Below are 15,535 nucleotides of genomic sequence, written 5' to 3'. Positions count from 1 at the left end.
CTGGCTAGAGCCGACATCCATTGAACAACATCTGGAGGGTCACATGTTCCCCACAGCTGCCTTAAGGAATCTGGGCTTCAAACTGTGTCGGCAAGGCTTTAGCCTTCAAAATCTGCACTTTAATATTACAGAGATTCAGTAACATTATTTCAGTGTTCCGTCATCCTCTAAACCAGACCCTGCGATGTTGCCCCCGAAACTTCTCACTACTCTGGGAAGTGGAGAGTGCGTATAACAATATTTTTGCCATTGGAGACACTGCCCATATGTTTTCAGACTTTCCTTGGCAACAATGACGGCTCTGTGGCAGCAGCTAGCAGTTTCTCTGTTAGGTTACATTCGCACCCTCTCTTTTCTCCATTGCACCCTTTCATGTTTCGCTCTCAAGAGCTTTGCTTTTTGTCCCCACTCCCAGCAAAGCATGCTTTATGGTTTTGTGCGTTTCAGCTCAGTGACACTTTGTAAGATTTCAGCCATCTCCTGTTAATGCTGGAAAACTGAGGGGAAGGATTTAGCTGAAGAAGCAGCAGCTGATTTAGAATCATAGAATCATAGAATCATAGAATCATAGAGTTGGAAGAGACCACAAGGGCCATCGAGTCCAACCCCCTGCCAAGCAGGAAACACCATCAGAGCACTCCTGACATATGGTTGTCAAGCCTCTGCTTAAAGACCTCCAAAGTAGGAGACTCCACCACACTCCTGGGCAGCAAATTCCACTGTCGAACAGCTCTTACTGTCAGGAAGTTCTTCCTAATGTTTAGGTGGAATCTTCTTTCTTGTAGTTTGGATCCATTGCTCCGTGTCCACTTCTCCGGAGCAGCAGAAAACAACCTTTCTCCCTCCTCTATGTGACATCCTTTTATATATTTGAACATGGCTATCATATCACCCCTTAACCTCCTCTTCTCCAGGCTAAACATGCCCAGCTCCCTTAGCCGTTCCTCATAAGGCATCGTTTCCAGGCCTTTGACCATTTTGGTTGCCCTCCTCTGGACACGTTCCAGTTTGTCAGTGTCCTTCTTGAACTGTGGTGCCCAGAACTGGACACAGTACTCCAGGTGTGGTCTGACCAGAGCAGAATACAGTGGCACTATTACTTCCCTTGATCTAGATGCTATACTCCTATTGATGCAGCCCAGAATTGCATTGGCTTTTTTAGCTGCCGCGTCACACTGTTGGCTCATGTCAAGTTTGTGGTCAACCAAGACTCCTAGATCCTTTTCACATTTGTGAATAGGCATCTGTGTGCTCCTTTGAGGCTGCAAGTCCCACTGAAATCATTGGGTTACCATACCCTCCAACGTTTCCCCCATGAAAATAGAGACATCCTGTTTAAGAAGAAGAAGAAGAATACCCCACCCATCTGACTGGGTTGCCTCAGCCACTCTGGGTGCATTGCAACATATATAAAAACAAAATAAAACATTAAACTTTTTTTAAAAAAAACTTCGCTATACATAGCTGCCCAGATATCTTCTAAAGGTTGCATAGCTACTTATCTGAAAGGCCTTCTTTTTCTTGTCAATCATTTGTTCAATCTCACTGTCATTCTCATGAAAGCAGTCCTGGTTCTTCAACAAAAGAGGTTGAAAGAGGCAAATCTTTAAAAATGTAGTATAAACACTGACAGCTGGGAAACACTGGCCTGCGAGTGCTCCAGGAGAATAGCCTTTACCAAAGGTGTCATGGGCTTTGAAGACACTCGAACTCAGGACGCAAGGGAGAAATGTGTTAAGTGGAAGGCACGCTTGGCAAATGCACACCGTGATCAATTCCCACCTGGAAACTTATGCCCTGACCGTGGAAGGGCATGTGAATCCAGAATTGGCCTCCACAGTCACTTATGGACTCATTGTTGAAACCATGTTTATGGAAGACAATCTTACTCGGCTACCAGTGATCGCCAAAGAAGAAGAAGATAGTTACTTATTTCCTTCGTTTGGGGGTCACATAACTTCATACCCTCCAACATTTCTCCAATGAAATGGTGATGTCTTAAGGAATGGGTGGACATTCTGAGATCAAATCAGAAACCAGAACGGCTTTTGTAAATCCAGGACTGTCTCTGGAAAATAGGGACACTTGGAGGGTCTGCGATTTACTTCTGAGTAGACATGTGTCAGAGGAGCCACTGGCAAACATCTCTGTGAGGTCGGAAAAGAGCAAGAAGTTTGCAGAGTCAGGCAGCAACTCCCATCCCCATTCAATTTCAATCTGATAGTAAAAACTAGTCAATAGATGAATAGCAAATGCAAAATCATTTTAAAAGGCAAAAACACAACCAGTGATAGGGCTGGAACATTGCAAACTAGAGATCACACCTTTATCTTTAAAAGTATATAATAGAAGAAAATATTGCTGCTGCTACAGTTTCTGTTCCATCCTCCATAGGTCAGTACATTTCCAGGCACAATTCAAAGTGTTTGTGCTGACCTTTAAAGCCCTAAACGGCCTTGGCCCAGTATACCTGAAGGAGTGTCTCCACCCCCATCGCTCAGCCCAGACACTGAGGTCCAGCTCCGAGGGCCTTCTGGCAGTTCCCTCACGGCAAGAAGTGAGGTTACAGGGCCTTCTCAGTGGTGGCACCCGCCCTGTGGAACGCCCGCCCATCAGATGTCAAGGAAATAAACAACTATCTGACTTTTAGAAGACATCTGAAGGCAGCGCTGTTTAGGAAAGTTTTTAATGTTTGATGTTTTAGCGTGTTTTTAATACCCTGTTGGAAGCCGCCCAGAGTGGCTGGGGAGGCCCAGCCAGATGGGCAGGGTACAAGTAATAAGTTGTTGTTGTTGTTGTTGTTGTTGTTGTTGTTGTCGTCGTCGTCGTCATCATCATCATCATCATCATTATCTCACTCAACCTTTTCTCCAGTTAATTGAAGCTAGGGGTAGGTAAATTTGCCAATTTCAAATTTTTCGAGGTTCTCATTTTTCTCCTATTCAGTTCGGTTCCACATCATTACTCTGTGATTATGGGTTTTTTTTAAAAAAAATCCTAATTTAAAAACCACATTCATATGATTGTTTCCTAATATGCACATATATGTATGCATTTTCATTAATATATTCTATTTTTGTATGTTGTTTTCTGGTTGATGTGAAAGAACAGAGTTTCCCCTCAGTGTCTAGATCTGAAGCCTTGTAGGGATTTAACACTTTGAATTTGTGGTTGTAAATGGAGCTGAAGGCTGTGCAGCTCTTTAATCAGCAGCAAAATGTGTCCCCATTCCTGGTTCCAACAGCTTTGTGATAGTCCCATCTCATATACCTCAAAGTCATGTCTTTTAGTTGCAAATTTGGACAATAAAGCCATGAGTTGCAAGCAAAGCTGCTTTTGATATTGATAAACTTCCATTAAAACTTTTTATTTAAGAATCCGTGGCTAGACAGTGTGTTGAGGCTCTGTGCCCCATTTTCAATTCTTAATTAAAATTAGAGGACAAATACTCAGCAAACCAGCAGGTTTTTTAAAAAAATTAAGAGTTAGAGCTTTGTGGCGATAGAAGATTGATCTCATAATTGTGCCTCATTCTGGAATATTCCAGCCTTGAAAACAGAACGTTTTTCTCTTTTCCAAGTTTTGATGGACTTTTTAATTTGCATCACATTTTGCATATTAAATATATACAACTGCAGAAATTTAAAGTAGCTATTAGTTATCTTGCATTATTTTTATTTATTTAAATTGTGTGGAGTTGCAGGAAATTGCTGGAGTGTCTGAAAACAATTGTTTAATGGGAAGAGAAATGCAAATACAACATCTTAACACTAGATTTTTTAAGTTATTATAGACTGCTAAAGTACATATTATCAACACCACATGTCAAAATATAACAAGTCAACTATCTATAAATCACCACTTTTATATTGGCTTCTCACAATGCACTTTTTTTTTAAGTTCGGGGAAACATGTAATTTATCACTTCTTACTTTGCCGTCTGTGAATTTTGATTATTAGCATTGGAAATTACATCTCATTAGAGTGCAATGTGTTTAGTGATATCAGCCCTGATCTATTCTTACCCATAACATTAAAACCTGCAAAGTCTAAATATGAATTAGAGTTATGGGGGGAGATGACTGAGGAATCGCTTTTTTTATGCACACACAGTTCCCTTCTAGTGCAAGAGTGGATATGTCACAATGGGGAAATGCCCGAAAGAAATCTCATATCTCCCTCCCTCTGGATGCGAACTTTTGCAAATTTCCAACCAGAGCCCTGGAATGGAGAGTGAGGGTTGGATGAGGAAATAGAAAAAGCATTAGTCTCCTGTTTGGGCAATGACCAGCATGCTCTGTTCACATCCACATCATGCCTTTAAAGCATGTTACTTCACTCAAATAATCCTGTGAAGTGTGTTCTCCCTCATGGAGAGCACGGGTTGCGGGCAGGGCTGACAAGACACCTCACTGTTGCTAGGCAAATGGTTTGGCCGTCCTTTAAGCAGGGACGGGCTGTTACTGGGGAAATCTAGATGTTGCCATTTGTTGATTTACAGCCCTATTTGTTAAATACAATGCTCGCAGCGAGGAACTTCCTCTTTTTGCTGCTTACTTCGGATCACCCGCCCTCCCTTCCCTAGTTTTAGGCTGTTTGCTTGACCTTGCTATGCCTGTCATGGGGTCGTCTGCTTTGGGGCAGGGGCCTGGTAGGAATTTTGTCCATTTGGCTGATTGGCTGTTGCCATTTGGTTTTTGCCTACTGCGTAGCAAATCATCACAACTTGTAAGGTTTGCGGTTAGGCATTGGTCTTGGAATTGGTTGGTGGAGGGGTATGGGTTCGGCTGTGCCTGCCCCTCCAAAATGCTGCTGCTGGTGCTTCAAGGGTTTTCCATTAAAGGAACCCAGGGGCTCCCCATGCTTTTGTCCGAAACCCCCTGGCAAGGGGCTAGGGCTACGCAAGCCCCTGGGGGCATTCTGGGGAGAGGTGAGGCATGGTTCCCAGTCCCGTCTCTCTCCCCAGGTGACTTACCCTTGCTGACTTCGCGGGGGGTGCGAATGTCAGAGCTGTCCCCGTGCGGGGTCAGTTAGTGCTACCAATGCCTAAGCAACCACTCACATTGCTGTATTTGAATAAAGTTGTGGCCAAAATTATGCCAAAAACCTTAAACAAAAATTAAGTGTCAATTGTGTTTTTCTTTGGGGGGGGGGGTGTCTTGGGGACCTCGACGCGCAACTGTTGCTTGGGAAGGGTGCTGGGAATAGTAGCTCTGTGCTGGGTAAACTACAATTCCCAGAATTCTTTGTGGGAAGCCATGTGCTTTAAATTTAAGGTGTCAGAAGAAATCTCAGTTCATGCCCCAAGGAACCCCTCATCGTGCACAATGCAGCACCTACACCCCAAAAAGCAACATATTAAACAACTATAATTGTTTTACAGTTTTCCAAAATGTCTACAGCTCCTGCTGTAAAAAGGATGTGCAGTTCATCCCCCTCGCAGCTACTTACTCACATTATTTCCAGATCCTGTTCAATCTCCTTTAGAAACTACTCAAATATGAAAACCAACAGATCGCGAAGAGCGCTTTGCTTAGGCAATGTGATTAAAACTTAAGCAAATGCTTTAAGAGCGGTGTTGAAAAACACCCATACAATCAGCTTTTCACCAGACTCAAAACGAATACCATCTGTTCAATTCCAGTTGAGTTTTATTCTCATGATTTGGTGTACATTTCAAGGTCCATGTCTGTTTTTCTGCAACTGACTCTCCTCCCATATATAAAAATACCCTCTTTACATTGCAAGGCCGCAACCATTTTTTAAATAGGAGCCAATATCAATTTTGGGAGATTCTAAGCAGGGAAACCTTAGCCCTCCACCAGCCTCACCATTGGTGCTGCTCTCTACTAGTGAAGAGAACATAGGCAGCGTGGCGATGGTACAATTGTGTTCTAAATCTTGTTTCACTGATGGAAGCTATGGATGCTTAGAATGTGGGCATTAAAGTGCTGTAGAGCTGATTAATAATAGCCATATCCTTTTCCATCTTTCTTTTTGAACCGTACCAACAAAATCACACCGTCCTCAAAGAAGAGCTCTTCATTTGTCACAGAGTGTCTAATTGCTGCACTCAAGCAATACATAATTCATTCAAATTCATTAAGGGCCCCAAGTTCCCAAGGAGAGGAAATGTTGTTGTATTAAGTGTTGCTCCTTCTGACTGATCGTCAGTGGTACTCAGAGAAACGTGCTGCGCTGCCGGGGTCAGAAGCATAGCTGTCAACTTTTCCCTTTTCTTGCGAGGAATCCTATTCGGAATAAGGGAATTTCCCTTTAAAAAAGGAAAACGTTGACAGCTATGGTCAGAAGAAGGAGAAGAGTTTGGATTTGATTTCCCGCTTTATCACTACCCTAAGGAGTCTCAAAGCGGGTAACATTCTCCTTTCCCTTCCCCCCCCCCACAACAAACACTCTGTGAGGTGAGTGGGGCTGAGAGACTTCAGAGAAGTGTGACTAACCCAAGGTCACCCAGCAGCTGCATGTAGAGGAGTGGGGAATCGAACCCAGTTCACCAGATTACGAGTCCACCACTCTTAACCACTACACCACACTGGCTCAGGGGATGCTGAGGCCATCTGCCAAAGTTACGGCTTTACAAAGGGGAATTATTATTATTATTATTATTATTATTATTATTATTATTATTATTATTATTATACCTTCCAGCTAGGAAGGAAACTGTATCCCTAGCCAGTCATCCTTGAAAAGGGGAAGGTGGGATGAAAGTGAAGGATGAAAACCTGTCACCAAATTAGTGCTTCATTGGAGCTCTAGGGATATTAGTGGCACTGGTGTAACTGTGACTGGGCACTATGGCAGGCATTCAACACGAACAAAATTTGTCATACTTCATTTACCACTCTTGGACAGATTTGCCCTGTCCTTGAGTGATGGGAACTGGTTCTAGATGTGATATTAAAACACATAATAAACCTGGAAAGGGGGTGCAGTGTGATAGTGGCAGCTTGAATTTTGCAAGGCTTGCCAGACAAAGTATTCATATTTATACAGTGGTACCTTGGGTTACATACGCTTCAGGTTACATACGCTTCAGGTTACATACGCTTCAGGTTACAGATTCCGCTAACCCAGAAATACTGCTTCAGGTTAAGAACTTTGCTTCAGGATAAGAACAGAAATCGTGCTCCGGTGGCGCGGCAGCAGCAGGAGGCCCCATTAGCTAAAGTGGTGCTTCAGGTTAAGAACAGTTTCAGGTTAAGTATGGACCTCCAGAACGAATTAAGTACTTAACCCGAGGTACCACTGTACATATCTGGAGCCAGTACATATGTTTAAAGGTCTGTAAGCCCTTTAAAGTGCTTTTTTTCTTAATTGAAATGTGAAGGTATAAATTAGTGAAACAGAAACCTGCATGGCAAAAGTCATGCAGAAAATTGAAAAAGAAATGCCTTTTAAAAGTATGCCTCAGATCCTCATGGCACACCTGATGATTATGTCACATGATAACATATTTCGGATGCTGCTGTTTTGCAAAGTCGAGTCAATTACAGGTTCCTTAAGGGATCTTTGACAGACAATAAAACACATATTGAGGGGAAAGACTTTGAAGGAACAAAATAAACGTCTAATGTAAAACCTCCCCAAACAATTGATGAAACACCCTCCTACACAAAGAAACAATCCCAAAGAAACAATCCCACAAGACCTTCACCCAGACAACCCACATACAGTATCATGTCCCTTGTTCCAGCCATAGGGAGGAACAGCAGCATCTGGTCCATGATGAAGCAATGTCAGCTACATCACCCTGCATCCAGGCTCTCTGCATCATTTAGACCTGCTAAACTAGGCTGGGCTGGATGCCTCCATTGCCGCTACCTGTGATAATTAGGGTTCCTCCTGGTCCCATAATCTGGGCAATTGAGCCCCAGCTGGGCCTCCCTCAAGGACAGGAGTGCTCCTGCGAGAACCTATGGCCTTAAAGGAAGGGTTGATTGTGCAAGGCCAATCCTATACCTCCTTGATCCGCTTTTCCACTACAGCTGATACCACAGAATACAGTAGGAAGTAATTGCAGTACAGAGGCTCGGATTGTTGAATTCTGCATATGCCAAATCTCTATCACACTCTTGAATCATAGAATCATAGAATCGTAGAGTTGGAAGAGACCACAAGGGCCATCGAGTCCAACCCCCTGCCAAGCAGGAAACACCATCAGAGCACTCCTGACATATGGTTGTCAAGCCTCTGCTTAAAGACCTCCAAAGTAGGAGACTCCACCACACTCCTTGGCAGCAAATTCCACTGTCGAACAGCTCTTACTGTCAGGAAGTTCTTCCTAATGTTTAGGTGGAATCTTCTTTCTTGTAGTTTGGATCCATTGCTCCGTGTCCGCTTCTCTGGAGCAGCAGAAAACAACCTTTCTCCCTCCTCTATATGACATCCTTTTATATATTTGAACATGGCTATCATATCACCCCTTAACCTCCTCTTCTCCAGGCTAAACATGCCCAGCTCCCTTAGCCGTTCCTCATAAGGCATCGTTTCCAGGCCTTTGACCATTTTGGTTGCCCTCCTCTGGACACGTTCCAGTTTGTCAGTGTCCTTCTTGAACTGCGGTGCCCAGAACTGGACACAGTACTCCAGGTGAGGTCTGACCAGAGCAGAATACAGTGGCACTATTACTTCCCTTGATCTAGATGCTATACTCCTATTGAAGATAATTCTAGAAATATTTCACACATTTGCATGTAAAAGGATAAAAGGGGAAATATTGGCACGGATCCAAAGCTCCCATTGTGCAAATGAGAAATAGTTCCTTTTGGGAACAGGGGCAAACAACCTACACAAACCTGGCCCTAAAGAGTGACAGAGACGGCTTTACAGGTAATGCAGGGAGGCAGAAAATCAGGTGAGGGGTGGTTGTTTTTTCCTGGATCCCACAAACTTTGCCTTTAAGGTCAATGTCACAATTAAGAGTGCTGAAACAATACTAAAGCATACAGATAATATTGGAAATGGCAGCGCTAGGTGTTAAATATCCTAGGAATATGCTGAGTGAGTCAATCCTTTGGAAGTTTTCAGTTTACATGAGTAGGAAATCTATCAAAACTTCTTGCTGACAGCAATGAAATTTCAACAGCAGCTAGTTTTTCGGCTGCAGTAACCTGAAGGATGGTGGGGCAGGCAGGGGGAGGGAGTCTCCCTACATAAACTTCGAGGAGCACTGTAAAAATTGTATTGAGAGAGAAACGATTGTGATCTAACACTCCACATCCAGATCACATTGTAATTAAAACCTGTGAGGGTCATTTCATCAGCAGTAAAGGCCATCTCTAGCTCGAAGCGTTTTTGATCTCTTTAATGGCAAGCTAGAAGATTATCAAGTTTAATTTATTTCAGGAGTGTGAATGGGAGTGATTTCATGTGTAGAGAGAATAAGAGGGAAATGAGCAAAATGTCAGATGTATGCCACCTCCTCAAATGTACTTCTTTTTTTGAAATGGCAACCATTTCCCATAACACTTAACTCTTCCAAAGATTGAGAGAGAGAAAAGTAACCTTGAAATTTACAGATTGTTCTCTTTTGAAAGAAAATTATATGAAAATGATGTATAGATGGTATATTACACCAGTACAGATAGCAAAAATGTACAAAACCAGGTCAAACACATGTTGGAAATGTAAAGAAAAAGATGGGACCTTTTATCATATGTGGTGGGAATGTAGAGAAATGAAAATTTTTTGGGGAATGATATACAATGAACTGAAAAAAATGTTTAAAATGGCATTTATTTTTAAAAAAACCAAAAGGGAGTGTAGGACAAGACCTGCCAAAGAAAATAAAGAACTTATTTATGTATGCTACAACAGCGGCAAGAGTCTTGATAGCACAAGGATGGAAGAATGAAGAAATCCCGATGAAAGAACAGTGGCAAGAGAAACTGATGAACTATGCAGAACCGGCTAAATTAACATACAAATTGCGAGACAAGGACAATTTTGACTTCAAGTAAGAATAGGGCCTTTTTACAAATTACTTAAAAAGAAAACAAAAAGAATTGGACTCTTTGGCAGGTTTTGAATAAACATTTACAAATTTATTAATTGAATATATGATAGATAAAACAAAGATATGTACAATTTTATAATGTACAAAGATATGCAGAGAATAACATGTGTTGAGAAATCAGAGAAAGGGGGTGAGGGAAGTCTTTTGGGGGGGAGGGTGGGCTGAGTAGGGGGGAAGGGGAAAAACAATGTATGCAATAATATGATTGATAATTGATTATGTTGAAATTGCTTAATAAAAATTTATTTAAGAGAGAGAGAGAGAGAGAGAGAGAGAGAGAGAGAGAGAGAGAGAGTTTGTTCCCAGAAAACTGAAGTCATGGGTAACAGAAGTGGAGGAACAATTTAAAGGTCATCTCTTAGACATATCAAGCATTAAATTGCAAAATGCAGAGTGTTTCATGAACATTTCCTTGCTTTTTTAAAATATCTCATAATAACAACAGGAACATCAGCACAGATGCAATGTTGAATAATTGTTTTGATTGGAAATGATTATTTTAATGACAAGAAGTATTCAGGTCCGATAGTTCTGGGTGATTATGTCAAAAAGGGATCAGTTTGAAGTCATAAAACCTCGAAATCTTCCATAAATTGGTGCGGCAAAGCATAAAGTTGCTTACCATGCTTATTTTGGTATTAAACTTGGTGACCAGGATAAAGCTTGTGTGCCACACATGGTGTGCAAGGCATGTACCGAGACTCTACGTGGGTGGACCAATGGCAAGAGGAGTCTGAACTTTGGAATTCCCATGGTTTGGAGGGAGCCGACAAACCATGTCACTGACTGCTACTTCTGCGCTGTTGATGTGACAGGGATCAACAGAAAGAACCGGAGCAGCCTCAAGTATCCTGATCTTCAATCAGCATGTGATGAAATTCCAGTGCCTATCTTCGGAGAACTTCCTGACATTAGTGACGAAGATGCCTCCAGTGTTGAAGGACATGAAGAAGAAGTGGTTCTTGAAGATGATGCTCCACATCCATTTTCCCAAAAGGAGTTGAATGATCTAGTTCGCGACCTCAGCTTGTCAAAGGACTCTGCCGAACTGTTGGCATCCAGATTGAAGGAAAAAAACCTCCTCTCTGACAGTGCTCGCATCAGCTTCTTCCACAACAGGCATCAAGAGTACCTCCGTTTTTTCTCGGAAGAGAAGGACTTGGTGTACTGTGCAGATATTGCGCAGCTTCTGCTCAAGCTTGGAGTGCCACAGTACGAACCCAAAGATTGGAGACTGTTCATTGACAGCAGCAAGCGATCACTGAAATGTGTTTTGCTACACAACGGCAACCAGTTTGCCTCTATACCCCTGGCTCACTCGAGTACACTGAAGGAGAACTATGAAGCGGTGAAGTATGTGCTGGAGAAAATTGGTTATGATCAGCATAAGTGGTTTATTTGTGCTGACCTGAAGATGGTGAACTTTTTGTTGGGACAACAGTCTGGCTTCACCAAGTACCCATGTTTTCTGTGCATGTGGGATAGTAGGGACCGTGCTCAGCATCACACGAAGAAGGACTGGCCTGTGTGGGAGGAACTGGTGCCTTGCAAAGAAAGGAACGTCATCAACGACCCTCTGGTGGACAGAGACAGAATACTCTTCCCACCACTGCACATCAAGCTCGGCTTAATCAAGCAGTTCACCAAGGCTCTGGACAAGGATGGTGACTGCTTCACTTACTTGTGCCAGGCTTTTCCAGGATTGACCATGGAGAAGTTGAAAGCTGGCATCTTTGATGGTCCTCAGATCCGTCAGCTCATCAGAGATCCAGAGTTCGGAAACTCAATGAACGAAGTGGAACTGGAAGCGTGGAAGGCATTTGTTCTGGTAGTGAAGAACTTTCTGGGCAACAATAAGGCCAGAAACTACGCAGAACTTGTCAACAACATGCTGACTGCTTTCAGAAACCTGGGCTGCAACATGAGCGTCAAGATGCACTACCTATTTTCACATATGGACCGGTTTCCTGAGAACCTGGGTTCAATGAGTGACGAGCAGGGGGAGAGATTCCATCAGAACATGAAAGAGATGGAGACCAGGTATCAGGGTCACTGGGACGCAATCATGATGGCTGACTACTGTTGGACTCTGAAGAGAGACCTCCCTGCCGCTGAGCATTCCAGGAGTTCCAAGAAACGGAAGTTCAAGCCCTGAAGTTTGAAAAATGGTGAAGCAACATGCAATTTATGTGTACTTACCTTTATCAATGCCCACCATTCAGTTTACAGTAATCGATGTTTCTATCAGGTAATCAATATATGTTGTTGGAAAAACATTTTTTTCTCTTAAAAACATATTTAGGATGATATGTGTTGACAAAAATCAGCTGATAATGCCACAAAAATGTAATCGATTTTGTCACAAGATCTGATTCTTTTTTCAAATCGACATAGCACAAAAACCTGACCTGATGGAGAGAAACAGATGCCATTTCCTGATTCAGCAGTGCAAAAATACCCTAAATCAATTGTAGAAATCTAGACAACATTCAAAAAGTAAAAAATTGTTGCCCAGTGTAGGATATTGTCCCCATATGCCTTCATCTGCACATTTAACCATCCAACAATGCTGTATGTGGAATCTACATTGGGAACTGGTCCTGTGTGAGCACCAGGGCTGTCTCCAATAGTCTTCCACAGATTAGTTAGTTCTTCAATGTTTGCTTGTTTTCTTAAAGTAGCATTCTGCTTTCCCTTTGTCTCTTAATTGCTATTCTTAATAAAATCTTTCTTTCATATGCCACTGAGGTTTGGAATGCGTTTGTGAAAAGTTCAAGGGATTGTTGTCATGGGAACATAGGAGTGAGGCTCAGTCTAGCTCGTTTTTTGCATCCTCATGTTAATGCTTCAGGTTTTCCACCTAGGAGAGCCATATCTTAAAATAAAATAAAAAACTAGTACCTGAGTAGAACTAGGTGACTGAGCCTCGCAAAGTTAAGCAGTGGAGCCCAGCAGGGTCCAGGGGCAGGGCCCAGCAGTAAAGAGGTAAAGTCCATACTCTCCAATTTCTCTCTGATGAAAAAAGGGGTAATGATAATAATAATAATAATAATAATAATAATAATAATAATAATAATAATAATAATAATATCCTGCCCATCTGACTGGGTTGCCTCAGCCACTGGGCATCTTCCAACCTGTATAGAAACATAATAAAACATTTTTTAAAACTTCTCTATACAGGGCTGCCTTCAGGTGTCTTCTAAAGGTTGTATAGTTACTTATCTCCTTGGCTAGGGGGTTGCATAACTCCATACCCTCCAACATTTATCCAGTGAAAATAGGGAGGTCCTAAGGGAAAGTGGTATATTCCGATATCAAATCAAAAGCTGGGGCTGTTTCTGTAAATCCGGGACTGGAAAAATAGGGACACTTGGAGGTCTGACAGTTCAGCAGACAAGAGGAGAGCCTAATCAGAAAGGACAAAGCCCCCGTAATAAAAGGGGAAATCAGTCTTTCCTATCCAGCAGAGAATGCCCAGGATCTCCACAAAAATTAATTATCAATATTTATATACCGCTTGGTTTTAATCAAGCCTCAAAATGGTTTCAAATGGCCAGGCTATTTTGTTTTCCAGCCATTTGGCAACCCGATCGCACCAGCCTTGAAACTGCCATTCCTTTGGACCCAGTCTGATTCTTTTGATAGGTCCGCACCAGAGTAATTTGTTGGAGGCCTCAGATGAGTGAAGAAACAAAACAAAAAACAAAAAAAGCAGTTGAATTAGACTTAATTTCCTGGGAATGGAAAGCAGTTCTTATGGATGTGTAACACCGAAACGGTTTCTATTCATTCCCTCAGGCACAATGAATGAAGGTATGAATTGATTTTGACTACACAACCTAGGGAGCCAAGGCTTCAGTATGAATCTTGCAAAGTAAGACAAATGGTGTTCTGTCCTGCATAGAATTGCATTCTTTGAACTTGGTACTGCTTACTTTGAGAATCATACCAGGCATGTCATACAATTAAAAGTCTCTTTGGGAAATCCAGTAGCCCCTGATCAGCAAAAGGAAGAGAGATTTCTTTCTTTCTTTCTTTCTGACATTGTTTTCTTCAAATTCACAGGGCTAGCTCACACTTTGTGATTTGTTAATTTACTATGGTTTTTTTTTATTATTATTATTATTATTATTATTATTACTATTATTATTATTATTATTATTATTATTATTTTAAAAAACTTTTCCCCAAAACAAAATCATTTTCTTTATTCAAACCACACATTGTGACTGAAGCACATGGAATTATAATTGAAGGAAAAGATCTTTTATTCCACTGTTCCCAAAATAGCTGTGCAATTAATATACAAACTGGAAGACAGGAGGGACTTTTGAAGGGGGGGATCTTTCTTTTCTTTTTCGCTGCGCTCCCCCTGTGCTACTCTACTGTGTTAATATTTTGCTTCTTAAGCATGCATCAAAATATACTGTTCACATTTCAGTGATTCACCATTCCAGCTGTTAGCCTATCTAGTGCCATCTTCCCCGTTGCTGCTGCTGGTGCCATTTGCTTCTCTTTTGTTTCAAAATTATTTTTTTGCTAAAGATTTTCTGGGTTTTCAAAAGTACCCACCTTGTCTCTTTTTTCATGTTGTACAGTCTTTTCTACAGATCAGTTACATTTGTTATGAGACGTTAGTGTTGAGTAAAGTATAAAGTCAGGAAAAAGGGGAGGGGAGAGGATGGGTGGTGGGGAAATTTATATTTTTTACAGTGTACAGTGGTACCTCGGGTTAAGTACTTAATTCGTTCCAGAGGTCCGTTCTTAACCTGAAACTGTTCTTAACCTGAAGCACCACTTTAGCTAATGGGGCCTCCTGCTGCTGCCACACAATTTCTGTTCTCATCCTGAAGCAAAGTTATTAATCTGAAGCACTATTTCTGGGTTAGCAGAGTCTGTAACCTGAAGCGTATGTAACCTGAAGCATATGTAACCTGAGGTACCACTGTACGTGTGGGGTTTTGTGTTAACGTCAACTGGATAGGTTCTCTTTCTATCCGCTTGTTGCATTTGTATCGGTGTGTATTGAAGGTGTGTGATCTCACCTTCTTCATGAGAGAATTGGCTAACTAGTCTTTTCCCTAATACTAATGCTGCTGGTTTTCTATAGTCCTATGCAGGCATTGTTGGGATGCTGCCGGGGAGACGGGGGCGTTTGGCAGGCCCCAGCTGTCTCCAGCCACCGGCCGGCAGCCGGGCAAACTCCGGTTCTCAGAAGAGCATCAATTAGCAACTCAAGCCTCAGAAACCTTCAGAAGCTGAGCACACGTCTCCACCCCCATCGTTCTACCCGGACACTGAGGTCCAGCTCCAAGGGCCTTCTGATGGTTCCCTCACTGCGAGAAGCCAAGTTACAGGGAACCAGGCAGAGGGCCTTCTCGGTAGTGGCACCCGCCCTGTGGAACACCCTCCCAGCAGATATCAAAGAGAACAACAACTACCAGTCTTTTAGAAAACATCTGAAGGTAGCCCTGTTTAGGGAAGCTTTTAATATTT

Source organism: Podarcis vaucheri, assembly GCF_965113315.1.
Source record: "Podarcis vaucheri genome assembly, chromosome: 3".
In the NCBI taxonomy this organism is placed as follows: domain Eukaryota; kingdom Metazoa; phylum Chordata; class Lepidosauria; order Squamata; family Lacertidae; genus Podarcis; species Podarcis vaucheri.
Note: the sequence above shows the minus strand (reverse complement) of the source record.